Source organism: Anser anser (genome assembly GCF_964211835.1).
Source record: "Anser anser genome assembly, chromosome: 2".
Classification (NCBI taxonomy): domain Eukaryota; kingdom Metazoa; phylum Chordata; class Aves; order Anseriformes; family Anatidae; genus Anser; species Anser anser.
The window spans coordinates 26,952,917-26,980,877 of record NC_139721.1 but is presented as its reverse complement, the minus strand read 5'-3'; the positions used below and the strand labels follow the sequence as shown (position 1 = coordinate 26,980,877).

At 35.5% G+C, this 27,961-nt stretch overlaps 1 long non-coding RNA gene across 1 annotated transcript; it reads right to left on the bottom strand.

Annotated features, from left to right (window-relative positions):
* Positions 1-104: 104 nt before the first annotated feature.
* LOC310894561 lies at positions 105-27,459 on the bottom strand. Its single transcript, XR_014580007.1, has 3 exons — positions 27,312-27,459; positions 24,901-25,066; positions 105-274 (listed from the first exon to the last, which is right to left on the bottom strand). It is a non-coding gene; the product is annotated as an uncharacterized lncRNA (long non-coding RNA).
* Positions 27,460-27,961: the final 502 nt, after the last annotated feature.

The window sequence follows — 27,961 nt, the reverse complement described above, 5'->3', positions numbered from 1 at the left end:
TGGTGCGGAACTTCCTGTGCTCCATTTTGTGGCTGTCACCCCTTGTCCTGTCCCCACAAACCACTGAAAAGAGGTTGGCCAAATCCCTCTGTCTCCCACACCTCAGGTGTTTATAAACATGGATGAGGTCCCCTCTCAGTCTTCTTTTCTCCTGGCTGAACAGTCCCAGGTCTCTCAGCCTTTCTTCATAGGGAAGAAATGAAGGTCCCATTTTCTGGCTCTTGGCAGATTGTAAGCATGCTGGAACACTTCACATTACGTAGATCATATTTATCTGAAATGATAATAGCATACCTATAGTCTGCTGCAGGCTGAAAAGTAGCCTATGCCTCAGGTACTGTTTTATGCCTTTGCTTTTGTTACCACATCCTTGTAAGTCTTCAAAAGGGAAATGAAATTATCCTATACAGAAGAAACACTATCTAGAAGGAACTTCAGTTGCTAGGGCCTGAATTCTCACTGAAACCGAAGACAGGTATCTTACTGACTTGAAGAAAGAGGCTTTAATCTATCCTGGCTTCTTTACTAATAAAGGAGCGTGAAAGAGACGCGTGTCCTTGTATCTGAAGAGGAGGTGAAGGAACGGCTAGTGCAAGGAACACAAAAATCAGTTGCGCCAGACTGATATGTGGTTGGCTTTGAGCTTGGAGACTGCATCTTCAAACCTCCAGATCTAGAGGAGCACTTTGGCTGCAGCCTAAAAGCCCTGTGTACATAAACTCCCCCAAGCCAGCCAATCTTCTTCCCATGACCTGCCAGAAAACAGCTGCCCTGGTTTCAGCTAGGATAGAGTTAATTTTCCTCCTCATAGCTGGTAGGGTGCTATGTTTTGGATTAGGATGAAAAGTGTGTTGATAACACACTGATGTTTTAGTTGTTGCAGAGCAGTGCTTACACCAGGCCAAGGACTTTTCAGCTCCTCACTCTGTCCTGCCAGCGGGCAGGCTAGGGGTGCCACAGGAGCTGGGAGGGGACAGACCCATAGGACAGCTGACCCAAACTGGCCAAAGGGGTATTCCATACCATCTGACATCATGCTAAACAATAGATAGGGGTGGCTGGCCGGGGGAGGGGGGGGGCGTCTGCTCGGGGATAGGCTGGGCATCGGTCAGCGGGTGGTGAGCAATTGCATTGTGCATCACTTGTTTCGTACACATTATTAGTAGTAATACTATTATCATTATTATTATTATTGTTATTATTATTTTCCTGTCTTAATAAACTGTCTTTATCTCAACTCACAGGCTTCACTTTCCCATTTCTCTCCCCCATCCCAGAGAGGGAGGGGGGAGGGTAAGAGAATGGCTGTGTGGTGTTTAGCTGCCGGCCAGGTTAAACCACAACAGAAACAAAATATCTTCATGGTATGAACATTTCTCAGGTCATTAAGACTCTTTTTTCAACAGTTCTTTGATAACTGCTTACCTGAAGGATGTAGCCTTCTTTAGATTTTATTATTATTTTTTAATCTTATATTTCAACTTTGTATTACTGATTTTTACTATTTATTACACAGAAAGTAACCTTGATGAGAATTCCAGAAACTTCATTCATGAATAGATTTATTAATTTTCAAGTTTTAACTCTCTAGAAACTATAGCTCTTTGATAGCATATACAGGATTAATACATTAGTTGCCAAAAAAAGTGTAATTTAAAAAGTAACGATAGAAACATATAATTTTCCAGATACACTATGAAAATATCAGATAACTTTTGGATGCTGTGCTAGAAGTTTCATCTACAAATTTCATCTACAAATTAGATCTAAATATAAAGCCATTACAGAAATGAAAAAACCCTGCTGTAATGAACTTGTTTTAGAATACTTTAAAACATTTTAAAATTAAACTAAATTTAAAAGCATTATATATAAGTTATAGACTAGATATCAAAACTACCTTAATATTTTTATTCATATGTGAATGTTAGATGTCTGTCTGAGAAATCTAAAAATTTTTATGTGGTAATGAGATCTATATAATCTTTATAAAATAAAAATATTTTAAATTTAGTCACTCAGAATATATATTTAGTGTGTAAACTCCCTGTTTAAGTGCCCTTCAAAAGCTGTATCTTACCACACCAAAGCACTTTCAACTTCTTACAACCCTGTCATTTATTCTGCATCTGTTGATATCATCAGCCTGTAACACTTCGAAGAATGAAGCTCCATCTCCAAGTCCAGGGAAGAGTGATTATGAATTCAATATGCCAGCAGAGAAATTCAGACAGAGGTCAAGTATCCTGTATCCTATTAGTGTGTGGGACTGCTATAAGTCATCCAGATTTTTTAAGTCATCTCAGTTCATCTTTAGGAGAACTTTCAGACACATCTGGTTTTAGGTTTAAATTTTAATAAGACAACTTCCAAAAAAAAAAAAAAGACTTTTTTTATAAATCACACACTGTAACAACCAGATTTGAGGGAAAATATATTTGTTCCAGAAGCAACTGGCCTAGTGAAATTCTGTCCACAATGAAATGAGCTGCAAATCTCAAGGTATCTTCATAGGAGTGAAAGTTTTACCAGATTATGAGAAACTAGTTTAGGAGCTGGAAGAAAGATCATCCAAACCTGGCAGTCCCTGAGAAACTACTCTTTCAAACCCAGCGGCAAAACTAATTGATTATGATGGGATCAAGGCATCAAATTTGCTCCATATGATAGCTTCATTTAAAAAACACAAAACAAAAAATTATATTCAGTCATGAGAAAAACAGAATTGGAAATCATCTATATATTCACCATGTCACTTTCTGAAAGAGTTGAATTCTATCACATTCATTTTGACACAGGCTAACTTGTTTCTTTGTGTAGCCAGTCCTCTAAAGTATAACTAAGCAAAGAATAGACCTTATTGTTTAGATTCAGAATGAAAAACAGTATAAATAAATAGAAATTTAGGTTAATTAATGTACTTTTTTTCCTAAGTCCTGTACTCTACAGACATATAAATTATCTGGACTATATTGTTTAAAAATATGTTGTCTGTAGATTTCCTAGGATTGAACACAATAATGTGCTGTTTCTCTTTTAAGCAATGATAACATTATTGGCATAACCTAAAACCATCACATTAGCTATAGGTCTCTTTCAGTGGAGCATTACTGAAAATTACATTTTCTAGAGAAATTTTAATCAGAAACTGGTCGAAACAAAAATGGTCTGGTCTGGTCAAAACAAAAATGCAGGACAGGAGAAGGGGGACCAATAAGGGCAAGAAAAAAATGACATCTCCTAATGTGTTGATTAGCAAATGATCAAATCAAATTGTGATTTGGCAGGTAGGTAAAGATGAAAAATTACATTTTTTCAACACAAATAGACATACAACATTGAAAGTGAAAAGCATGAAGCACTTTAGAACACCTCTATTCAAATCAGTAAGAATCTCCTGATTGAATTTAAGAGCCTGTGTTTCAGGTTTTGACTGAACCCCCCCACTCTAAATTAATACTGTTTGCTTAGCTGAACAACAACAAATAAAAAAATGTTATTGATGGGTCTTGATTGCTATTTATGCTCCGTATGACTATTCTTCCACTGTTTGATAAGTAATGGAGAACATTTTAACCTTGTGAGGGGCTGGAAAATCTTCAGAGAGATAAAGCTCCATCAGTGAACAGTGTCTATTATGTAGTCTGCACTATGGCAATGACTGATTCCCAGGTAATTCACCTTCAAATATACCTTTCAAATCCATTTTACCTGATAAAAATCTTGGTGACCTCAGCAAGGCAAGGTTTGTAACATATCATTTATATACTCTGTACTCACAACTCAACCTACCACTTCTCTTGGAACATTACTTTAGCATTTTTACCTGTAAGTATATGTAGTGCTTATGAAATATATAGCACAAGCCAACATTTATATTAAGGAAAGTTTTGTGAGTGTGGTTATTGGTATGTTTTGACATGATAACCCTAGGAATAAAGAAATTGATGTAAATTTTAGAAGGACATCAGGTTATAATACCACTCCCAACCTAGCTTTGTATAGAGCAAAATGCAGAAACCTTACTTCAGCAAATGCTGAAACAGAATAAAAAATGTTCTTCATTTAAAATTCTGCACAAACCCTCCTTCTACTCACTGATTTTTCACAACAGAGCTGTTTTATCTATCAATTAAATAGGACTATTATAACATATGTGATGCCTTCAAAGCAAGTCACCTGTAATAATTCCCATGCTAACTGAATGTTTTTTTGTTTTTCCATCACCATAGAAAATAAACCATGGAAAGAACTACACAGGTAACCCAGTAAGTGTATAATAAACTCACTTTTTAACAATGCCAATTTGAACTAATAAGCATGACTCTCCAGATAATTCATATTTAATGTGAATTTGATATATTTGTTATGTATAAAAGATACACTTACATCAACTTTTGTTCAATTAGTTTGCTTTTCATATAGAGAGAATGAGGTCTGAGAATTGCAAATTGTTCCATTAGCACATGACCTCAGCTCATGTTGCACTTGAATACACTATTTCTATGCAAAGTTGTCTATTTAAATGTTTCCTCATAAGAAAGGAATTGCTAGTAGGTAACAGAAATCACCATCTCAAATGTTGCACACAAGTAGGATTTAATCATCTAACTGCCACACAAATAACGTGTGCAAATTTCAGATCTTGAAAAGCTGCTTTCAGTTGCATCCAAGTCCATGAGGAGACACCTATGTTTTTGACATTACTCCCCTCCAGACAGCTGCAGTTGAACTCCGGGCCTCTCAAGAAAGACAACCTTTGCTAGTTTTACTACTCTGAGCAGCCTGGTATTTCTATGTGATTCAGTGTCTGTGCTCCACACACCTTCCCTGCATGTTGGAATTGCTAAACCTGTATTTATTAACAAGTGGAGTCTGCACACCACTCAATCATAACACATGGGAAGGTGCTCCAGTGAATGTCTATAATGCCTTCCCCACAAAATAAACATTTATTCATGGTTCTACCTGTGTAAACAAAACACAAATATGTGTCAGAGTATGGAAATAAAGGTAATGACTTGAAAGTTTCACAGCATTTCATTTGCTTTTAAATGAAAGCCGCTGCTGACACACTGCCTAAAATAGCCTTCAGGTATTTTGGCAATAGGTAAATAAAAAAAGGGTATGTAACAGCATTTTAAAACTCTTTTATATTTAATTTGTCTACTGTAAAGGATATTTAACAGGATTTTTAAATATTAAGAAACTTAGTTTGTATGAAAAGTTAGCTAATACTTTGTTGTTCTTCCAATTCACAATGTTACAGCAGTAACTTTTTCTTCCCTGAGAATGCATCACCCTGATGGGAGCTGGTGCCCAGGTGTGCTGTTTTCATGTGCGGTTTGTACCTATGTTAGAAGGCAAGGAGTCCTACACAGCAGTGTGCTGAACACTGCCACATTCTCAGAACAGGCTTCAGAAGGCAGAAATCTGTGTCATTCACATTAAACACTTTGATTTCATTTTTATTTTTAATCCAGTGCATCAAAGATCAGAGAGAGGAGAACTGCAGCTCCCTTACTTTGGTCACAATCTGGATCTCTATTAAAAGCCATTCTGTGACAGGACACTCTTGACTGCTTTTATGAGAGCTGTTCTGTCACAAGTGTAAATTAAAAATATATAACATTCATTAGGTTAGTGACTGAGAGAGAAGTCCATAGCCCACAAGTTTTCGGTTACATTGCTCATCATGGGTGGCAGACTCAACAGAAGAGCAAATACAAGGGTTCTAATTAAATAAATTTCTGAGAGTATGGCTTAGCTTTCCATAATGGAACTAAACAAAATGAAAAGATGGAGAAAACTTGCTTTTAGAAAAGTATTTTCATTCCCACAATGTTAATAGACATCTCTCATTTAATGTAAAAATATACTATGATTTTAAAGGAAAAGTGGGACATACTCTTTCTAGTGAACCAAACTAATTCTGATTCTATGAAGAAACATTTCATGATTCCAAAAGCAACTTTAGTATGAATATTGCCATCTGGTGTACTCCAATTTAATCTTTTCAGTCATTGTACTGTTTTACCTTAAGACACAGGTTTGCAGTTGCAGTGAAAATTGCAGTGAATTTTATAGATAGGCTTAACTATGATTTTCATGTGAGCACAGAATTAAAATTTTCAACTTTCTAGTAGGCAGAGCATTAGAGGATTTAAAAATTCGTATTTAGTTCTAAATGCCTATTTCTGTCATCTAGCAAAAATTTGTATTTTGAAGATCAAGTTTTCATCAGACTCAGTAAAAGTATGTGCTTTTAATCAAAAAACATGTCAGATCTGTCTGGAAGGCAATCTGTGGATCAAAGGACTAAGAAGAAAAGTAAATTTTTTTGTCAACTATACCTCCTCCTTGTTCTTATTATAAATATCTTTGTTCCTTTGTTATATTTAAAACAAATTTGCACTGTTTTGCAATGTCAGTTTAATTGACTTAAATATATAAAAACACACACACTGATTTAATAAGGTAGGGATCAGGCCCAGAATATTTAATTCTTCATTAGCTTTCATTGGATGCTGTTTGAACTTATATGACTATATCAGAAACTATTTTTAAGCCTGGATTTCTGCTTCAAGACACTAGGGAGAAAAATCCCACCCTGACTACATTTTACATTATTTGACAAATACACTTTGGGATGAAACCTGCCACAATTAAGGATGCACAGGTTTTAAAGTGAGTCACACTGAACCATCTGAAGGTAATAAAAATTACTTATTGTCTAAGACAAACAATCCTTCTATTACCCACCAAAACCTGGACTTGGTATCCAATATTGTATCTGTTATTTATCAGGAAACCCTGCCAGGAGCATTTCTTGTTCTGTGCAGATATAAATATGAAAAACAGACATCAGACACATAGGGGTGTCATTTCTTTTCATGTCTGCAAAACAAATTTCTGTGTCTGGAAGGTCCCTTCTGCAAATGGTTTGTGCTCTGGGACAGGGATTTCAGAAAGTTTTTAACAACTCTGAAGGTGGATAATGAGGGGGAGACACTCCTCCTCGAGAGTTATATTTTCATGGATTGTGGCCACATGCCAGACAACTTGGTAGTCATTATTCTGAGCCCCTAAATGGTTTCTAGGGATTAAGTGCAAAATAATTGCTTTGAACAAATCATTTTACCCTGAAGTTAATTTTCCCATGAGGCTTGTGAAATGGGACACTTGCTTTCTGATTCTACAGAAATGTGATTGGAATAGTTCAATATATTGTTTGAAACAGTTCTCTGAAACTACAGTGATTTCCTGAAGTCCTCATATTTCCTATACTTTACATTTTTATTATTGTTTAGAGCAAAACTAATCCTTTCCTCTATTTCATAGTTTTATTGTACAAAGAGATTGTTGAAACCCTCACTTTGGGGTCAGGGTTTTGCATGAGCTGGAGACAGTCCAATAATTACATTTGGGATAAATTTGTCTTTCCATATATGATCATTAGTGGACCTGAACTTCACTAGCATTAGGACCATGATGTGGACATGACAGTCACCACTACACGATCAAAAGTAAGAGTGGGTCCAGAGACCTTAGGAGACCTTCTTCATTCCCAAAGTCTGCTACAGACTTTGTGGTTAAGTCTCTTCTTGCAAACTGTATAGGACAAGGTCATGGGTATGAGAATCACCTTTACTTTCATGTGTTGGCATACATCTTGCTGGCATTTTAGCCCAGACCAGCTAGAAGGGCCCCACACAATAAAAGAGTACAGTTTGGAAATTTAGATGAATAATAGAATAATTTTCTCCATAATTTTTCCAGGCATTGAGGTGAGATTGACAGCCCTGTCATTACCAGGGTCTTCTTTCTTGCCCTTCTTGAAAACTGGAACATTTTCCAGCTTCCAGTTGACCAGGACCACTCCAGATTCCCAAGACCACTGAAAAATAATTGAGAGAGGTCTCATGATGATATCAGTCAGCTCTTTGAGTGTCCTGGGATGAATCCCATATGTACCCATAGGTTTATATGCATTGAGGTAAAACAGCAAATCTCACACAAGTTAGGGGTTGGCTGGGAGTTCATCATTATGGTCTTATAACTCAGGGCTCTGTTGATCCCAGAGCCATTCATTGGTGTTGAAGACAGAGGCAAAGGCAGCATTAAACGTTTCTGCTTTGCCTATGTGCGTATTTGTAAGGCAATCATTTTCTACAAGTAATGGAGCAATGTTTTTTCTGATCCTTCTTTTGCTGTTATCTTATTTAAAAACAAAACAAAACCCTTCTTATTATCTCCCACAGTACTGGCCAGCTTCATCTCTAATTGAGTTTTTGCCACCCAATTTTTCTCCTTACAATGTCAAACAGCACCTCAGTAGTCCTCTCATGTCACCCTACCTTGCTTTTAGTGGCCAGATACTTTTCTTTTTCTGCCTAAGCTTTAGAAGATCCCTGTTTGGCCAAGCCTACCTTCTGCCCCGGCTGCTTGACTTACGACATTTTAGAATTGCCTGTTCCTGTGCCCTTAAGAGGTGGTACTTATAAAGTGACAAGCACTGATGGACCCCAATGTCTTCAAAATCAGTTTCCCAGAGGACCTTACTGACTAGTTCTCTGAGCAGCCTGAAGTCAATTCTCCCCATATCCAGCATTGAAGTTTTGTTGGTGGTTTTCTTCCTATCATCAAAAATTTTAAACTCAACTACTGGCCACCAACTGCCACTTCACCCACAAGACCTTATCTGTTTACCAGCAACAAATTTAGGAGGGCACCTAATCAGCTTCCTTATTATCTGTACCATGAAGTTACCATCAAGGTGTTTTAGGAATCTCCTGGACCTGTTTGTATCAGCTGTGCAGTATTCCCAGCTCACATCTGACTAGTTGAAGCCACCCATAATGACAAAATTGGCTGATCTAGAGGTGTCTCTTAATTGCTTAAAGAGTAACCCATCAGTGTTGTCATCCTGGCTGGGTGGCCTATAGTAGACTCACACCGTGACATCTGCTTTATTTGCTTGTCCCTTAATCCTTACCCAGAGGCTCTCAGCTACCTCTTCACCAACTGCAAGCTCTGCAGCCCAGCCCCTCCATTAAATATAGCACCTCCATTAAATACACCCCCTTCCCTTCCCTGCCTAATCCTTCTCAAGAGTCTGTAGCTATCCAGTGTAACATCCCAGTAACAGGGCTCTTCCCAACAAGTTTTGCTTATGTCAATGATGTCATAGTGCTGGGACTGAGCCAAAGCTTCAAGCTCCTCTTGCTTATTCCTTATGCTGCGTGCATTGGTATAGAAACTTTTCTGATATGCTTCATTGTACCCAGCACCTCATGGAGCAGACTGAAAGATCTCAACAGCATGCAATCTCTCACTTCAGCTTTAAATCCCTTCCAGCAATTTTTACTTTTTCTGAAAGTTATCAGCTGAGGGCAGGTCTCTACATCCTCTCACATGCACTAGGGAAGATGAAAAGAAGGAAATTATTTGTAGAAAACAATTATATGGGACACATTTTCTGTAAGACTGACTTACATATCTTACATATCTATTACTAGGCCTTTGTCAGAGTTGATAGAAGTGACTTTTTTGAGCTTGGGAAGGAAAAAAAAAAAAAAAAAAAAAGGGCGGGGGGGAGGGAAGAAAAGAAGTAATATTTTGGCAGTTAATGTTGAATAACTCCAAAATGTAGCTCAAGCCCAAAGCCAGTCAGTCAGCTGCCCATATTCAACAGGGAACTTTTAGAAGGGATGTCCTTCTAAGGGCCAGTGTTAGCAGCTTACTTGACTCTGCATTACAATCTGGAAAAGATTAAACTGATTTTTTTTTGCTATCCCCAATTTGTTCTACGGTTTAAATTGTTGATTCTAATAGCTATTTGCATTTTTAGGAAGACGGGAGAATTATAGTGATTGCTATCAAAAAGTCAGCCATTAGAAACATTTACTAAATCATGGTATTTGAGATACCATAATGCTTCTCTGTCATTAGAATAGGAAATAACTGTGGTATCACAGATATTGTGGTAAAGTAATTGTTGGTAAATGCTGATTTTTTTTGAAAATAGTAACCACAATGGCCACTAATTATAGACATGGAAATAATGGAATTACTATAAGGAGTGTTTTATTTGTTTCATGGTATAAATGTTAATTATATACTGTCATTTACTGTATATGAAAATATATTAACTATCCTGTAATCAACAGCTGATTAAGAATGGGCTCTATTGCCAGTCCTTTTCTCCTCAAGAACTCGGAGCAAATATAGTTATTTAACAATTCTTCTTGATGTGGTGAATGTAGAAAAGTTTTCCATTTAAATTATTCATTTTCTGAGAGACAGCCCATAGCATTTTGCATGTGTGTGTGGGCAGGACCTTCTCAGCCCTGCAGCTTGCAGTGGGATCTGCCTTTAAAAGGATCTTCCTTGGCTCCTCACTGATTTTTGTGCATCAGAATGAACCTGAATAACCATTTTAATCACAAGTCTCTGACCCTGAGCACTTCTGTGATTTTGGTAGCATCTTATCTGAGCTAAAGCAATGCAGCATGTCTGACATTAGTTTTACTAATGTTTTAGTAAAGCCTACGCCCTTAAAAGCAGGGCTCTCCAGACATCTTCCTTGCCTTTCAATTAAGTTATTCTGACATAAAATTAGAGTAAATGAAAGATGAATCAGGGCTATGACATTTGTCATTGGTACTGGATAATAATGTGACTATGCTACCCTTTCTTCGTTAACTTTAATTCCAATCATTCAAAATAACATTAAACAAACAAACAAAACCTTTATTTGTCTTGGAAGAAGGTGATAAGAGGACAGTGTTACCCATTTTAGTGGTAAAACTAAATTGCAGGGGTAACATTTTAAACCAATTTCAAGGATATTAAAAAAAAAAATCCAAAGGAACAGTTCATAACTGAATTTACTTAACTCAAAGCAGCTGGTTTATACCAAATGACCATATATGTCAACATTTTGCACTCTTCAAAGACAATTTTTTTATTATAAAGGAAGATTGCCATCATGAACAAATATAAATTTTTTCTTAAAAAGATTTTCAATTATTTCTCTATAGTGTGAGATCTATTTTGAAAGGGTTTGATGAACAAAGTCTGGCTGTTGGGCAAATGGAATAAAGGCATAGTGAGAAAGTGTGTCTGAATTATCCTGCTGAAGAACAGCTGAAAGAGCAAGATCAGTGCATTGAATACCATGCTATAGTATGGTATTCACCTATTCACCTTTCTTAGTATATGTATTTTATAGGTTTGGCTCAAACAAAATAGACTATATTATAATCATCTGTTTAAACAAGTAAATGCAATATATACTGAACCAATGTAAACCATTTACACCTTGATGTAAATGATTGTTGCTTTCATAGTAATGTATTGACTTCATATATTGGCCCCTATGGACACAGCATGGATGTGTGGGCATTTAGTGGAACATTTTTAATACAGTGTAGAGTACAAACCCAAATCATGGTAGACACCAATGGGTTTTATGCATAGCTCTCACAGACAACTTTAGGAGACTGTTCCTGTAATGGCCACGTGATATGTTTTGATAGAACCCACAAGGCAAGTACCTGTAATTCCTTATTGTGTTAAAATTTCTAAGCCTTTTTTTTTTTTTTTCCCTAAGGAAACTACTGTTGCAATAGAATTTTTGATGTTTTGTGTGCTGTTTTATCCTGCCAGGAAATATTAAAATATATTATTTAAAAAAAAAAAAATTACTCTAGCTGTTTATTTCCCACAGCAGTGATAATACAACCTCCTATTCACCTACCTCATCTTGGATGAATTTTATTCTAGCCATCAAGGGACATATATACAGATGCTTATTCTTCAAGGCTTTTTTTAGTTGAAATATTTCTGCAAGATTTATTTCTGCTTTTGGCCATTGTCATTGCCCATGTATGGTACATGACAAGCCAACTATTCCTCTCTCTGCCACCCCCAGAAGACTCTTGGGATATTTGTTCTACTTTCTTTCTGCATTTGAGAGCTCATTTCTCATCATTGTGCTATAATGCCACCACAAAATTGTGGTTAGCAAGGTTTGTCAAATAAAAATAGCTGATGCTGAATTTATTCAAACATGGGATTAAACAAGTATGTTTTCATTCTGAATCAGAAGAATGATTTGGTACTAATTGTGCGTGCAAGTTATTTTTTCCTAGTAGCAAGGTTATTACTGTTTAATAACTGGACTGTATTTTAGAAAGAAGGTGTTTTGATCAAGATTTAACACACTAAAATTTTGCACCAGCTTGAGGCTGAACACAGCCAAAAAATTCTTTTTCTTCAGCTGCCCATTTGTCATGGCTTGGCAAGACCAGCAGTAATGAAAAGTCACTCTCCATTTCACTGTACTTTCCTACAGTTCCTTCCCCACACCACTGCCTCAAAATGGAGTTGATGGCTCTCTAGACAGGATATTTTCAATGGGCTTGGCCCTGCTACAGCTCCACATGAAGCACTGTCAACTGAGGTTAAAGAATTTCTTGTATGATAACACTTAAGTTTATTTCAAGGTGGAGGAGATCAAAACCAGAAGGTGCTATACTCATGAATTTAATCTCTAGTGGTTTTGCTCATTGATGTTGACAAGGAACAAAAATTATAGCCTCTATTCCCCAAGCACCTCTTTCTGGAGTTCAGTCTTAATTTACTCACAGAAATGGAGGCAACCACCCTCTTCCTTGCCTCCTCTGCTCAGTACCATTTCTCCTCTGTTCCGTTCATTTATTTTTTTTTTATTTTTTTCTTTTACTGTATGTTGCTTTTTTGTTGTTTGAGGTTCCTGTTCCACACATCCTCACAAGTTTTACCACATTCTTTATTATATTCTTTATCAGATCTGTTTATGGCTTCATGAGATGATTGAGTGATTTTACAGGTAACTCGAATAATGTCAGATTAGACAAGAAAAGAAAACTGTGGGGTAGCAAGGTGAGTAAAGACAGCTGCAACAAAAGGATCAGAAAGTAAATTTTTCTGAGGACTTGCTTCACATCTGTTAAGAGGAACACTTCTGAAAATCAACAGATTTTTTTTCCTTTTAATGTATAGCTCCAAATAACTTGGTTACCATAGATACAGTGTTGACCAATTTCATAATCTTGAAGTTAATTAGAAGAAGATGAAAATTTTACATTAATATTTTCCAAAGAAAAAAGAATGTTATTTTAATTGAAAAGCCATATTCTTTCTCATTTCTCTTTTGGGAAAAAAAAAAAAAAAAAAAAGTAATTTAGATGAACCGAATGAGAACTACTTTTTTTTTTCACACTAAAAGACAAAAGTCAAACTCAAAAACAACAACAACAAAAACCACCTCTGCTTAAATTTCTTTAACTGCCCAAAAATTAAAATCCTTAGAAACAGTAATAGTCCTCTTGTGACCTGCTGCTGAGATGATAATGGTATTTGAAGCATTGTGTTCATGAACAGAGCCCGCCTAGACAATGCGTCATTGGTTCATTGCAATTTTATCATGTGTTAGAAACTTAACTCCTAAGGGAGCCTGAGGAGCATGGTCACATAAAACAAATCAACTTTTTGTATGCAAGTATGCTACACAAGAATGTAGAATAAGTCACACATAAACCTGCTTTACTATAGCAATAGGTTATCTCAGTCATTTTGAGATGCCATCCCAAATTCTTACTCTGTGTACTCTGTGTACCTATGCTTTAAAATCACCTTCATGTCTCACTTAATGTTGCTGAAAAATAACAACAACAACAAAAACACCACCAGCATATAAAACACAAATTTTGGAAAAAGCAAAGAGCTACTGTAGTTTTTCCCTATTCCTGAATACCACCGTGAGTCCTGTAAGATTCACAGCATTACTGGGGACAAGGATTTCAGGAAAGGTGTTAATTTGGGGTTTAACTGCTTTCTGAATCATGCTTTATTTGGTTTTCAATTCAAACATTCTGGTGTGTTGAACACCCAAAAAAAGGTACAGAGTCCTACCCAGTGACTGTTATCTCAGATGCCTGTGTTTTTCTGCACGTGCAAAGAATTTAAAAAATCTCAGTTCCTCACCATCCATACACATTTAAATGGTGAAAGCAGCTGTCCTTTCTAAGGACTAGACACTTGTCTTTGTTTCCTGTGTAATGGAAGATATTCTTCAGTGGAAATTCATTGAGGTATTTTTCTCTTGTGCAGAGAAAAACTGCTTAAATGTAATAAAAGGTATTCTTGCTCTGAAAGAGCAGACATTCTGTCTGCAATAGACTTTAAAACAAGTGTGTCACACCAAGCTAACAGGTCCTTCTGGGTACGGACAAGCCAAATACAAAAATATTTCCACATTTTATAAAGATAGAAATTGGGAGATATTTACAAACTCTGCATCTGAATTCAAGCCTCTTTGAGTCCTTTAGAAAGCGACCATTTTGCAGAACAGCAAATATCACAAAATTAGAGAATGGTTGAGGTGGGAAGGGATCCCTGGAGGTCATCTTTTCCAATATCCCTGCTCAAGCAGGGCTGCCCAGAGCTGGTTGCCCAGGATGATGACCAAATGGCTTTTGAATATCTCCAGTATTAAATAATATGTTAATAGACACTTGAAAAATTTGAAGTCTGGACTTTGTTTGCAGACGGTGTTTTCTGGAAAAGTACCCAGAATGTAGCCTATGGTAGATAATGTGACTAAGTGTCTGCAGCTATAGAGATGAGGTATCTCCACAAAAGCCTAGTCTGTATTGCTTATGGAAGGGTATTCTATGGATTTAAAAAAAAAAAAAAAAAGCTAGGATAGCAGGATTTAGCCTAAGCAGAACATTGACCAAAGCATCTGCAGTATTCCTCATACAAGCATATTTGACTCCAGGTTTCATTCGATTTTATGACCTGCCACACTTTTCAATTTCTAGTACGGGCAAAGCTAGGATAACAAATGGAGATGTGTGAGAACTGGATGTTTGTGTGGCTATATGGGAATTTAATATGAATCTCTGCAGACTGACATTTTAAAAATAAATTACAGCAAAAATAGCTACATAATTATATATACTGGCATTCATAAAATAAGCAGGATAAATGAATGAACTGGAATGTGATATATTCCAGATTAACCAGCAACTGCTCTGGATCATACCTATTATTTTACAAAAATTGCTACATTTCTGTTTGAAATCATAAAATGAAACAAACTGTTTTAAAGCTATATTCTCAGATTATGCCTCTTAATAAATGACAAGTCATTCTATTTTCAGTTTTGTTGTTGTTGTTGTTGTTCGTATTTTGTAATACATTGTGTAAGACAACAAAGAAGTAGGAAATACTAAGTTGATAATGAAAAGGTTTGTTCTTGTACATGTAGGGCAAGACTGATTCAGATATTATAAAGTCAGAAAGAACAATTGTTTTGACTTCCTACATAATGCAGATGATATCGCATATTTGAATTAATTCTCACCTGATGTGAAATGCACTTTTGAAAAGCACTGAATTTTGTTTTCACTATTTTCACTATTCAGTTTTTTTCTCACTATTCAGTTACCCACTGTATCTCTTCAAAAGGTGTTCCAGTGGTCAGTTATGCTTTAAAAAAAATAATAAAAGAAAAATATTCATAAAAAAATCAGGTACCTTGTTTCTGTATTTATCTTTCGTCACCTTCCAGCCAACTGAACCTGTATCTTTTCTGAGTAGCTTCAGAACTTTCAGCTGTCAAATGTTTCTTCCCTAAGCAGGTACTTACAAACTCTAAGTTATCCCTTGACTTTCTCTTTGTTAAACTAGTGTATTTAACCGATATTTATTTATAAATCAAAACAAAACAAGTAGTTCTGAACAGACCCACTGTTATAAGTGTGTGTGTGTAATATTTGGTGAAACTTGTCCCAGCTACATCTAAGCTGGCACCTTCCTTACTGCTCTGAGCTATATATTCAGGTGTACAACCCCGTCCCTGAGATCATTCACGTGCACAAATGAACTGCAGACTATGTGAGTTTTTCTTAGCAAACTATACTATTTTTGGAAAGGTTTAAATATCAGATACACATCTGAAAATATTGTAATTCCGCTGTGCCCTTAATGTTTCTATTATTTGTATTTTATTCTGAATGCAAATATATCATTGTTAGGATATACCTTGAAAATGTTTCATATTAACCATATCACCATTTGCTTTCTTATTTAGTTCTTGGTATATCCACTTTAACTTCCTGTCAAGGAATGGTATTTTCTAACTGATGCAATATTTTTTCTTCATTTCAGGACTGAGATTGAAATGTAACAAACCACTGTTAAACAGACATTTACTGCAGTTTTTTTACGTTCCTGTTCTTTCTCATACATGTTCTCAGGCTTGTGAAACCAGTGCTTTTAAGCAGAGAATGTGCGCAGGTGTGTAAGCATGTTCATATGAAGAATAAATACACACATTTTCTCTCTTCCTTAATATGAAGTGTGAGCAAGTCATGATCACTTGAACTTAATCACTATTCAGATCTCTGATCCCTTCCTCTGTTTCTGTCAGGATGAAGCCTAATATTGTTTTTCCCATGCTGGAGACTGTGTCCCTTGCAATGTTTAGGAATACCATAGTGAGTATGTCCTTGTCAGTGGATATAGAAGTGCTGAATAACATTGAACAAAACGTTTTTAGTTTAGTTTTTAACAATCCTCTCCATTTCACCTTATACAAAAGATATAATTGCACAAGTAGAGAGAATATGTCATCAATTAGTCGTCAAGGTGATCACATCATGGGACAGAATACCTTCACACCACTGAACACCTAGCTATCTGTCTTGTTATCTATTGGTATATCAGCCTTTGCCAGCTGTTCTCTTTTTGTCTATGATAAACCATTCTATTCCATTGGATGAATAGTCACGCCAGTCATGCAAAATGCCCTGTGAACTTAATTCAGAGCAAGCCTATTCTTCAAATGCATGCTTTTGTCCATTAAAACATCATTGTAGAACAAAAATATTTTTCTATTTTTTCAGGCATTGAAATAGTAGTTTTTTCTTCAGCCACATCTCACAGCTTTTGCAACCAAATTATTTTGTAGAAATACGTCTCATTGCTACTGTAAAAATTGAAGTTAGTTTTAATGCATATCAGAAAACATTAACAAGCAACACTAATCACTACCATATTGTGAAACTGCTGTTAGTTCCTAATGATCAATGCTCTTGATCTCTAGTAAGCTGTTGTCTCTATTTCCATTTCATTTTCTCTCCACTTCAAAACTTATAAATAAATAAATAAGTAAATACAGTGCTTTTGTTTTTCAGTTATTTTCAAGCCATGCTGCATTAACAGATTTACTGGGACTAGCTCACAGGCTCACACTGGACATGCTACTTGAACAAATGCACCACGGCAAGTCTGCACTTGTGTAAGTTACTCCCCACGAACCTTTGTCAACTTACACCAGCTGAGGTTCTGTTCCTGTATTTTGTTACCAATAGTTCTCAGCACTTCCTATAATCTAGAAAAAAATAAGGTTATAAAAAATTATTCCTCCTTTTATAGATTTGACAGATACAAATGCTTCGTGCAGTCAGGTTGGATCCATCTAGATAGGAGGGATTTGTATTGCTCATATATAGGTGAGATTATATGGCCTATCTCACATTTTATTGACTTCTTGGGACTCATAATTTGTCAGGCCAGAAGAAAGGACGCTTGTGGCTACTCTACTCTTCAAATTCTGAAATTTCAAGGAAGCAGAGATAAAACAGATATCTGTAGTTACAGGAATACCATTTACAGAATAGATCCCTCTGAAAAGATTGTCTGGCTCTGAATTTCTTTTCCCATATCATCTGCAGAGGGACATTAGAAATAAAAATTGTTTTGTTTTGTTTTGTTTTGTTTTTTAAACAATATTCACTCTCTTCATTCTTGTTCCCAATTTTTTTGTGAGGACTTGCTAGGATAAGTGAGCACAATTTTGTTCAACGGGGATCACTAAAATTTAGTCCTTCTTTATGCATCTAGCTAGCATGAAATTTTGTAGACTTTAGATGTAAAATTTACTGTATAGATGTTATACACTTGTACAACTGAGTGTGTGAGTCCCATAGTTTGTACACTTGAGCTGGTGAGAATTACCCTACCTCTATGCAATGTGACTGCATAAATACAGATATTATTGTCAGAAGCACAAAGCATTTATTTCAGTGCTAAAACAAAAAAGCCTTTTTCAAATTGTGGTGCTCTGAGTTAGAGTAAAATATCTTCTATCTTATACAGTATTTCTTAACAGTAGATTGACTTGTTTGGAAGAGAGTAAAATGATTCAAAACAGTACTCAAAGCTTGAAACAAAATTCAAAGCTTTTTTTTTTTAAATTCACAACAATATGTTAACTTAAAAATAGTCAACCAAACAAAAAATGAAAAAAAAAATAGGTTATACAGATGTGAAACAGCTTGCTTTTGATTTGTTTCATTTTATGCTGTTTCCAAATGCAAAAATTAAGAACCATTCAAACTTTCTCAGAAGAATAGATTAAATAAATAAAATATTTCTTGCAAGATTTTCTTCAAGTAAGCGTAAAGTAGTTCAGATGGTGAGTCAAACTGGACTAAATCTTAGATGAATTAAAGTTTGGCTATTGCTACTTTTGACAACATTTTCATTTAGAATATGTTTAGCAATGTTTTAACATGATTTAGATGGGTTAGATGTTAGTTTAATAGGTTCAATCATTTGTGAAAAATCAGCACTGAATTTCACTTTTATTTCTTCTTTTGGTGTAAGTAATCTTAACAGAAAACTTGCAATCTATGAATATAATACTGTGAATATGATAATGAATATTATCCTGTGGATTCTGATTCTTCATCAGGGCTACTGTAGAGGTTTGGTCTTGTTTCCCTTCTTTTTAGGCTCACATGTTATCCACAGAAATATTCCATACTTAATTGTTACATATATGTTATACCTATACATGTGTAAGTTATACTTATTGATATTCATTTAGATTTTCATGTACAATTACATTAACACACAAGTATACATAAATATATGTGCATACATATAAATGTCCCTATGTTTCTTCTTTCTTAAATCTGCAACAAGGTATTTTATTGGTGAAATAAATATATCTTTTCATATTAATGGTAAACAAACAATTTAGTTTTAAAAACAAACATTTTTATATTTTCCATTTTCAACATTTCTTTGAAATAGTTGGAACAATTAACATCAGGGAATGCAGAAAATGGGAATCCTTACTGCATGGAAATTTCTTATATTTTGACATTTGTTTTCTTTCTAAATTGTGATGGAAAACATGAAAGTTTCCCAAAAATTATGCTCTGAAACATCACTTCATTTCTTCCAATGTAAGTTAACTCTTTCACCATAGCTGTTTCTAAACTGAAATGATCAATTTGGCTCTTCAGTTGGATGATTAAACTTAAGGAAAAATAGTTTTAACTTCACTTAATAAACTCTTCTTCTCCAATTAAGTGCTGTTTCCCCAATATTTGTTCTCCCATGAAGTCTATAGCCTGTAATGCTGTCCCTGGGTCAAGCTTCTCAGCCAAACTCACCACCTGTGATGTATCACATCAGCCTAGTATAAGTGAAGAATAAAGCACCTGGCAAAAGATGTAGCCAGACCTGCTGTGGGCAGATAGTAAAAAAAAAAACGCAAATCCAACCCACAAGTGACCTGCAGTTCAGTTAAGAAGAAGAAGTGCTGTCTAAATTCACAGGGGATGTAATTTGGTTTAAGTGAAAATTACTTTGGGTCTAGACCTCTTCTAGTGCACTATTTTAGTTTTTTGACAGAGAACAGTCTGGGCAAAATCATGAGTTACATAAGTTAATTTTGAACTTCATGGAAAATGGATAGTTTATTTACACAACATTGGAATGAAAAATCCCTTATTAGTTTTAGCTAATACAAGAAAAGGATGGATCAATCGAGATTGTTATTTTGTCATTTATCATTTTTCAGTTGACCTGCAGTATGTACTCAGGATTTTCCTTTGCTTCTTCATGAACATACTGTAGACACGTTATAATTTTGTGGATACATTTCCATGCCTGGCATTTTAGTTTCACTTACTTTTATATTTAAAGGAGTTATACTTAGAGAAACAAATTCTACCATACATTGGTGTTATATAATTGTTTTGGAGGAAACAACAACAAAAACAAAGCAAACCAAAACCACAATAGTTTCATAGCTGTACGGAAGGTACTGATCATAGGGTGTTATGTGAAAGACATCTCTCTGAAATGTAGAAACAAGATGTTTTAAGAACTTTAGCATGTGTCTCTGTGTGTATGTGGGAGGAGAGGACACTGTGTATAACACCAAATGTGTAGATAATTAATGGATGATGGTAATACAAGAGGAAAAAAAAAAATGTTACTTAGTACCCTCAGGCTTACACTGAAAACTGATAGAAGCAGATTGCAAGGGGTAAACAGAAGATTAGTGTGCATGAAGGAATAATTGAAAGCTGTATTCATGTGAGCGTACTGTTTTTAATTATTCATTGACAGAAAACCTGTAGATAAAACACACCCGTTAATCTTTAATCTGACAAACCCTCAGGCCCATAAGACCTATTGAGGATGTAAAGAGGATTAATAAAGAGGTAGACAGAATCAAGAAGGATGTGAAAGTTGTCCTCAGTGTTCATTAACAGTGTAAGTTATGCAGAGATTTCATAAATTAGACTAAATAATTCAGTTTTATTTAGGCAGTACTGCTGCATATTTTAGTGTGATGCAGGATAGTAATAACAGCCATTTAAAAATATAGAAAGGCATCAGTGGTAATTCCTCTATCCCTTTTATCTCCAGCAATTATCTTTCTATTGAAGAAATGGGACAGATGTATTCTCTGAAATCGCCTTCTTAAGAGGCATCCTATATCACAAATATTTTAGCTTTTAATAAAAATACAAACTTGATGGCTGACATCATGATAAAACTGACCCTGTTAAAGAAACATCCAAATCTCCTGAAGAATAATAATGAAGTAAATGAGCAAGCAAAAATTAAAGGAAGAAAAGAAAAAAAGAAAAAGAAAAAGAAATGGGATTTTCAAAAGATTTTGGTGTATTTGGAAGAAAAATATTTTTTTTTTTTCTCTCAGCTCAGATATTTTTCATAGTTCACACAACAAAGCGTATCTGACATATCCCTTCTTAATATTTTGTTCAATCTGAAGCTGGAGTGTGGAGATATCTATAGCTCTGAAGGTTACAAGTAGGTCATTTAGTAAACATGAAACAAATTCAGTGAGAAAATTGAAAAGAAATGTTGCTTATTTGGTTCAGTTGGTGGAAAGAAAATAACAACAACAACAACTAATATTAAAAACTTAAAGTCCCCTGCTTTTGCAAAGTGTTACAGAGAAGCTTTGGCTCTAAGGGCTGATATACACACCAAATCATTACTGGTCCCTCTTAACATCCTTTTTGTCTGTTAGTGAAGCCAGAGGTTCTGGATAAATCTCACCAATTCCTTTCAAGTCTTCTGAAGCTAGCAGTCATTAGCTTACAAATAATTAGAGAGCCGATACCATCTTAGACTTTAAAATTCCTTTGACTTGTCTGTCATGCAGTACTTAGGTGTATCACATTTATTCTTTGGAGCTAGCAAAAAGTATGACTGACTTGACTTACATTTGTCACTCTGCAGAGTATAGATTAGCGAAAGAGATGTGCAGAGCATGGGACAAACCTGGTTGTGCTGAATTTTACAAGCAGAAAGAAATCTGCATCTCACTATGATTAAACTCAGCAGGAAGAGTCACAATAAATTGTGTTAAATCAAGCATGATATTACAAAGCCTTAATACGGATCAAAAAATTTTAGAAATGATTTTTCATGGGTAGGTATACAAAATACAGAATGGACAGAAATGCACGAAGAAAGACAGAAAGAACATTGCAATGACCCATATAATGCGTCAACATCTGTATTATTCACCAGATTTATAAAAGATGAAGTATAGTTTTTTTGTTTGTTTATATAAATGATTTTAGGGACCTTCCCCTGCTGAGTCAATGACATTGGAAATATTTAAATCTACATCATTGTAGAGGTTGGAGACATGCTTAACTTCCTAGTTAAGTGATAAAGCTAGAAAGGAAAAAGTAGAGAAGGTGCGAAGGGGCACAAATACTACATTTTTCTCTGGCACTGTTTGTTAGGGTTGCAATATTACTGTTGTCTGCTGAATGCTCTTGACAGATTGCTGCTGTAGGCATGGAAGATAAAGAACTATGTAGTTTGTGCATCCTGGCACATTTTACCGGTGATGTAGATACCCAAGTATCCAGTGCAGGAAAAGCAGATAACAGCTGGGCAATCTAAGAAGTCATTTTTCAAGCCCGCAAAACTTTACTGAAAAATAATAAAATAAAAAATAAAATAAAATAATAAAAATAATAAATAATAATAAATAAAAATAAAATAATAAAAATAATAAATAATAATAAATAAAAATAAAATAAATAAAATAAAATAAAATAAAATAAAATAAAATAAAATAAAATAAAATAAAATAAAATAAAATAAAATAAAATAAAATAAATAAATCTGTCCATTTCTGAATCTAAATGGGTACAAAGACCAATGTAAGGCAAAAACTGAAACTGAAAAATAATAAAGATTCAGTATGTCTCAAGGAGATATAACACTTAATGGATGTCAATTTACTGATCAATCTAATAGGCAATTGAACTGGGTATGTATCAATACAGTAAGATTAAAGGTCACAATTAACAGCACAATTAACAGACAATTTATATTGTGCCTTTTCTTTTTTGATGCTCCTACTTCACAGCAGATGCAAAGGAAGACATTTAAACATTACAGAGAGGAAAAATTGGGCACTAGCTTGCAAAGTGTCTTGTATGCTTTCTTGACCTGGGGTACTAAATGCTTAAAAACCTATGGAAGAGTATCCACAGGGGTAATGTTTGGTCTGGACCTTGCAACATTTCTAACCTTGGCAGTCCTGTGTACATTGCTGAGCTGTATAATTATCACAAATTATAGGTGTGTTGCTTAATGTTAATTAAACAGTCAAAAGGTATAGAATTGCATTTCTTTGCATTTTTGGCATGTATTTTTCTTTGCATTTTTCTGTCTTGGTATCAGCTTTTTTTTTTTCTTGTATTTTTCTTATATTTTCTTTCTTCATATTTGGTCTGTACGTGAAACATTATTTTGGTTTTGATAAAGCATTCCCTGACTATTGTATATCAGTTTTCTTTGAAAGTCTCTAAGCTATATTTAAACTTGAACTTGAACTTTCCCTTAACTTCTGACCTACTCACTACTGACAAAGCTTGCCTTTCTGAGTACTGGTATTAAGCACAGAAACCGAGGGACAGCATACTTTACTTCAGATCACCTCTGAAAATACTTCAGAATCTTGCCTCTATATTTTTGAAAAACACCATGGCATTACAGCCCTGCTGGAAATCATGAATGTAAATTACTTCGTATTAAAAAAAAAAACAAAAAAAACATATTATTTAGTATATTTTCAAATAGCTTACTTCAAAGTAGAGAACATTAATAAACATCAAGGAATTTAAAGTGGTGGTGGTGGTGGAAAGCAGAGAAGAGTTATGCCTTCAGCTTAAATATCATTTTACTTCTCCCCAGCTAACTAGTCTGCCAATGTAATGCTAGGGCATTGCTGTCTCCCAGTCAGCAGCAAATGTACAGAGCTTGATTGAATTATGATACAGGAGTGCAGGGAACACAGTCCTAAAATAAAAAGTACAAATAACAGGAACATGCCTGCCCTGACCCTGCATTTCCTCAGTTATTCAGTGGGTTAACCTATTGTAGCATATGTTCCTCACATTACTTCAAAATACGAATTAATGATTAAGGGCCCTGCCTTTAGCTCCTAATTTAGCAATGCAAACCATGCTGCAGTTTGAACAAGAATTTATTTTGAAATTTAGTAGGAAATATATTGCTGGTATTTTTTATATCATGTCTTTGTGAGTGTATATATATGAAGCATCAATAGACAAGTTTTGGTTTGTCTGGCAATCTCTCTGTAATAGTTTTATATATGTTATCCCCCTCACCCCCCCACCCCTTCCCCACAGCATCCCACCTCTTCACCTTGTCATTTCTCAGTTCTGCACAGATTTCAGTTTCCTCAGTGTCCTCACAACCAAAACCTTGACCCTTCCCATCTGTGTTTCTTCTTTCTGGCGCTTGGGCTTTTCAAGCTGTCTACCACCACAAAATGACACTTTTAAATTGATCTTTTTCAATCAGCTTTCCAAACAGGTCAGCTATGCCACACACAGCCTCTGTTAGCCTGACCTTGTGCCCCATCAAACTCCAGCTTTCTCTCTTCCTCAAGGTTTTAAATGCTCTCATACTGTGGTTTATTATTTTCAGAAGAAACATGAAATTGCAGTGGGACCCAGCAGAGTCAGACTGAGATAATCAACCAAAAGCTGTTCCAGAGGGCGTCTAGAGAGAGCTTCTACCTCACATCTGTGCAATGTGACTCAACCTTAAAAGCAAACTATTTTTCTTACAAATGTAAGATACCAGACGTCAGACCTATGTCTTTACTCTTCCACCTCAGCTACCTCCTTGGTTTTTGTGCTGTTTCTTTTTTCTCTTCCCTTCCCTTCCCTTCCCTTCCCTTCCCTTCCCTTCCCTTCCCTTCCCTTCCCTTCCCTTCCCTTCCCTTCCCTTCCCTTCCCTTCCCTTCCCTTCCCTTCCCTTCCCTTCCCTTCCCTTCCCTTCCCTTCCCTTCCCTTCCCTTCCCCTTTCCTTGTTTCCCTTTTTTATTTCCTTTTTCTTTATAGTTCCCCATTTGTCAGATTAGTCTTCTTTCATTGTTACCAGCCTTCTGCTCTGTATTTATCATCATTGTAAGTGCAGTTGGCCCAGCCAAAACCACAGCATGAACTCACAGACCTTTACACTCATGGTGGGGCCTGTGCTGGGCTGCCCCAGTGGTTCACATCTTCCTGAGGAAGACCTTCAGTGCCTGCTGGCTGTGCGCTGGCCGTGACCATTGCGGTAAGTAAGAGGATGCTGTTCATCATTGCGACAGGTCCATTCCTTCTGCCAACAGCGTCACCTGGCTCAGGAAAGGAAATTGAAGAGTTGTCAGGAGTAGAGGTATTACAGGTATCCAGATCTAGCAGAACTGGTAAATGCATTGCCTTGGCTAGAATTTTTGTAAAAACACCTTCTAATGAGAATACAATAGAGCAATGTCACTTGGCCAGCCCACAGCCTGTAGCTGTTCTCAGTCAGATCCCATCTTAAAACACAATTAAACTAAACTAAACTAAACAAAACAAAACAAAAAAACGGCTATTCTCTTTTTTTCATGAAAAATAAGGGGGAAAATGTTCCAAGTGCAAATATATCCTACCCATTTCTTTGCTGAGCAACTCCATTACTTCATGAGTAGGATTCCTCCCTTCAAACTGGTAATTGCCCTGGCATTGCCCTGGCTCAGAGGGTGCTTACAGCTTCCAAACCGTTCACAAGAGAGAGCTAGGTCCGTACAGCACCTGGGGCAACCACAGTCCTCCCAGAAAGAGGTCCCCATGCATTTTAAGCAGTTTGAAGTACTTGCATTTTGTGCTTTTTCAGATATGCAAATATGCAAAGGTCTCCAATATTAACGAAAAAGCTCAAAAATAATAATTTTGTAGGAGAATTTCCTTGATGCTCATGACTGGCATTTTTGGAAAAGACTTGACACTATGAAGCTCTCTGGGTCCCCTTTGTTCTAAAGACATTGCCGTTCTTCAGATGCTCCTGGAAAGAAAAAAAAAAAAAAAAAAAGAGTCTGGTTGGAAGATCTTTTCCTTGAATAACCAAATACCTGAGTATCTGAATTGAATAGATGCTTGCCAGGAAAGACTTGGAGAACTGTTTCTGAATTTATACAATATACAGTAATAACATATGAATATATTGGAAGTGCACTTTATTATTATTATTATTATTATTATTATTATTTATTATTATTTCAGAGCTTATCAAATTTGCAAAACACAAATACCCCTTCAAGCAGGAAACTCCGCTTCTCAGCCTTCTCTAGGATAACAGAGTTTTCCAGGATATATTTGAAATACAGTCACAGATTTATTATTTTATTTTATTTTATTTTATTTTATTTTATTTTATTTTATTTTATTTTATTTTATTTTATTTTGTTTTATTTTATTTATTTTATTTTATTTATTTATTTTATTTTATTTTATTTTATTTATTTTATATTATTATTTAATTTTATTTATTTCCATCTTCCCATTTTCACAACCTAAAACATTGACAGAAGGCTTCATTAATAAAACACTAAATATATTTTAGTCCAAAATATAGTAGCCTTATATGAAAGATAGCTTTGTGTTGGGCAGCTTTACAGTAAGTGCTATAAATCACTGTTGGCCCTAAAATGAGATGCTCCACTTTCTCTTTGGTCTCCTGTGAACTCATTAAGACAGCAAACTTGCATTTAGAGAACAATTCCAATGACTAGTAGTAGAATGTGCTAGCCTTCATGTACATGTACTCACCACCCAGGAAGGGAGAACAAACAAACAAAAACAAACAAGTGAACAAAAAAAAACAAACAAACAATCCTTTAAATGAAATTGCAAACAAGACATAATGAAGCACTTCCTTCTGTTTATTCTTCCAAATGTATAAAAGGGATATTTTCATTTCCAATTGATCTGAGCCCTCACTGATGGTGACTTTTATCTCAGCGTACCTTGTTATTACCTGGTCACAACTAAATACTATGATAGGGAAAGCGTTGTCTTAAAAAATAGCTCTAAAAAAACAAGCTACAAAATAATCAAGAAAATTTATTTTGGGGATCAGAGTCAGGGAATCAATTATATTTTATGGATGTTTTATGTATAGGTCAGTGTTAATACAAATAACTAGTTATTGGGATATATTTAAATCTAATGGCTTCAAAATTATGTATACAAAGAATTGTGGGATAAAATATACTTCAGTACAAGATCACAGTCTACAGAATAAAGTTTTACACAATATAATATTTTAAAAATATTTTTATAGGAAAGTTCTTCCAAACTTTTCTGTCCGAAGAAAACCAACTGCAAATCTGACTGCATAAGTGAGCTTATGCAGATGGTAAACATTTTCACTGAAAGCAAAAATGGTCAATCAATCCATAACTTCCTCTTCAGCTGGGAATCCTGTTCTTTTGATTCACAAAATAATGATCTCATAATCCAACCAGATTTTCTTCTATTGAGAAATGTAATAATAAACCCAGTGCAGAGTCCTGCCAGAAGATCTGGGGAAAATTTCAACAAGAGACTGAGACTTACCGTCGAATTAATCCCTCTGCAGAAACACGCACAGCAGCTCCTGTGAGATCTACAGTTCTCAGAGCCATGTCCCCTTGACCTCCTCTTCTAAATTTGAGGTGTAGTCTGGCAGAGCAGTAGTCCAATTTATCTTTAAAGAATTCTTTTTCCAGGCTTCCTGGAAATAGAACTGCTTATTAAATTTCAATGAATGAGAACATGCGGACAATTTCTAAAAAAAAAAAGACAGCAGAGTTTACTCTCTGTGTAACCAAAGTCATTCATACGGCCAAAATGGCAAACAGAAAAGACAAAGTAGTTTCTTTTTCATTCTTTCCGTTCTGCTATGTAGACTTCATAGATTTCTATGTACACAGTTTGATTTGTTGTTTTGTTTGTTTGTTTGTTTTTAACCATTTATGCCCAAATTCTTGTTGGAATGATCCAGGCAATGTAAAAGTGCTTTAGAAATGAGAGGAATCTTCAGTATACTGCTAAAAGCTCAGGACTACTTGTATTGGCTTTGCGTGGCAAGAATTTGGTAGCAGGGGGCTACAGGGGTGGCCTCTCTGAGCATAGCCCAGCAGCTGTCCCATGTTAGATAAGGGCCAGCTCCAGCTGCCTCCAAAAGGGACCCGCTGCTGGCCAGAGCCGAGCCAGTAAGCCATGTT